Genomic DNA, 2824 nt, shown 5'->3' on the forward strand with positions numbered 1-2824 from the left:
GCTCAGTCGTGTCCGACTCTTAGCGACCCCATGGACTGCAGCCTACCAGGCTCCTCCGTCCCTGGGATTTTCCAGGCAAGAGTACTGGAGTGAGGTGCTATTGCCTTCTCTGAGAAATGCTGGGACGATGCAAATTAGTAAGTTAAGGAGGTAGAAGCCAGTCTGAGGACGTCAGTGATTATATGACATCAAGGCGATGACAGTGAGCTCACCAGTTTACACACCAGCACGGAAGGAGGGCATCGGAAATACCCCGGACACAGGCCACTCACGAGAGTGTGGGATGGAAAAGACGCTACAGGCAAAACCCCGCCAAAGGGGAGCGTGGGCCACAGACAGAACCTCGGGGGCACGCTGGATGGCATCAAAACCAGAAACCTACGCTCCCCAAAAAACACTCCCGAGAAAATGGGGTGAGGAGTCCCAGGGAGAAAGTAATTGCAAAGCATGAAGTACTTGTATCCAGAACAGATAAAGAATTCCCCAGACACCATCCTGAGAAACAAAAACGTGTTGAGTCCTGCCCGAAGGCCACAGGTTCAAGGCTTTGTCCCAAGGTCACGTCCCAAGGCCACAGAAGTGGAGCCCAGAGCCAAGGTCCCCTCCGAAGCTGACTGAGCCCCTTTGTAACCATTGCCAAAAGACACCCCCCCAGCCCAGTCATCACCAGCAAATTTCCTCACCCCAAATTAGGCAAAGATGCCCACCCCAATAGTCAACCTACAGTGCCCTAAAATAAAAAGTGTTAGTCACTCATCTGTATCTGACTCTTTGTGACCCCATGGATTGCAGCCTGCCAGGCTCCTCTGTCCATGGGATTCTCCAGGCAAGAACACTGGAGTGGGTTGCCATGTCCTTCTCCAGGGGATCTTCCCGACCCAGGGATCGAACCCGGGTCTCCTTCATTGCAGGCAGATTCTTTACCACCTGAACTTAACCAATTACCTAATGCCAATCTTCCAGCAGGAATTTTCTCTGTCTTGAGGCTGTAAAAGATGGCTACTAACCCATGAAAACTGTCGACTCTCCCTGGCCTGTGAGGAGGTTGACCCAAGGTGCTCGCAGCACCTGCATTATCTCTGCTTTTTATTCTTAATGAGTTCCCTCCCTACTGCAGTACTCTGTGTCTGGAAATTGTGTCCAACCTGCGGTCGTACTGCCCCAGCAAAGCCCAAGTAGAGAAAGCGCTTACAAGAGAAGCTAGCAGGGTGCCAAGGAAGCACATGAAAACGCACAGCAGACTGAGTCATTAGCAAAATGCAGGTTAAAATAAGCGCTAACCTGTTAAAATGGCATTTCAAGGCCAATGACAAAGTCAAGGGCTACAGAGCAAAACGCAGGCTTTCCGAGAAGAGAAATGGACACACATTCCCACGCAAACCAGTGTGAAAGATTAGCCTGATACACACTCACCAGAGACCTGGAACAGCACCAATATCCTGAGCAGGTAAATTCAGGTTGAAAAAAAAAAAAGGAAATTAAGTTCAAATAAAAATAAACAGGTAGGTGACTTCCGTGGTAGTCCAGTGGTCGAGACTCCAAGGTGCCAAAGCAGGGGCGCAGGTTCAATCCCTGGTCGCGGGACTAAGACCCCATATGCGGTGCAGCCAATACATTAATTAAACAACATAGAAACAAACAGCGGTGCGTTCACGCAGCGGAGAGTGTTGGACGACGGACGCAACCTGGAGGCCAGAGGCTGCGGCTGAGAGCTGGGCGGGGAGGGGGCGGCAGGAAAGGGCACACAGAGAGTTTTGGAGGTGTCGGGATGGCCAAGGGTGGCCCGGCCAAGCCATCCCCCTGAGGACCACAGCCCAGGACGACTGTATCAGAGGGGGTACAGCTCCCGGCCTTGGGAAGCCAGTGTCACGGTCCTTTTCCCTCTGGGAACCACCTGCTCCCAATGGTGGTGGTCTCCACCCACTGTCCAGCCTCGTCTGAGGCTGCCCACCATGGTGTTAGGCCCTCCACAGTCTCGTAGGGTCTTTCCCTGGGGTTTCAAGGTGCCCACCGGAGCCCTCCGAGCTGGGGAGGGCCTCACTCTGCCCACTAGGGGAGTCATGTGCCCACTTCATAGAGGGGGCCGCTCCCTACCCCACGTGTCCCGCCCCGTCTCAGCCCTGACCCCTTGGAACACCCTGAGCCTCAGGCCTCGAGTCCCCAGGACACATGCTGGGTGCTTCCTGCCCCCAGGACCCAGGCCTGGACACAGATGTGTAGGGGGGCGCCCTAGTGTCTCCAGGGGGACCTCGCCGGGGCTGGGGGCCCACCCACTGCCAGACCCCAGACTTGTACATGCTACGGAAAGGGGCAGGATCCATGTGTCCCCGGGCACCTCCAGGTCCCAGGTGGGAGTGATTTTCCAGGCTGAGTATCAGCCTCAGGGAGAGAAAGGGGGACGGGCAGAAGGGCTCATGGGCCAGTCCCTGGGGAACCCTCCACAGGTACTGGCAGCTCTGATCTCACCTGCATCCCTGAAATGCACAGGGTGGGATCAGGGCCACCCCTTCACTTACTGGGTTAAAGCCCCTCCTAAGATCTTCATGACCAACATAATTACAGTGGTGTGATCACTGACCTAGAGCCAGACATCCTGGAATATGAAGTCAAGTGGGACTTAGAAAGCATCACTACAAACAAAGCTAGTGGAGGTGATGGAATTCCAGTTGAGCTCTTTCAAATCCTGGAAGATGATGCTGTAAAAGTGCTGCACTCAATATGCCAGCACATTTGGAAAACTCAGCAGTGGCCACAGGACTGGAAAAGGTCAGTTTTCATTCCAATCCCAAAGAAAGGCAATGCCAAAGAATGCTCAAACTACCGC

Source organism: Bison bison, unplaced genomic scaffold (genome assembly GCF_000754665.1).
Source record: "Bison bison bison isolate TAMUID 2011002044 unplaced genomic scaffold, Bison_UMD1.0 scf7180017853144, whole genome shotgun sequence".
Taxonomy (NCBI): Eukaryota; Metazoa; Chordata; class Mammalia; order Artiodactyla; family Bovidae; genus Bison; species Bison bison.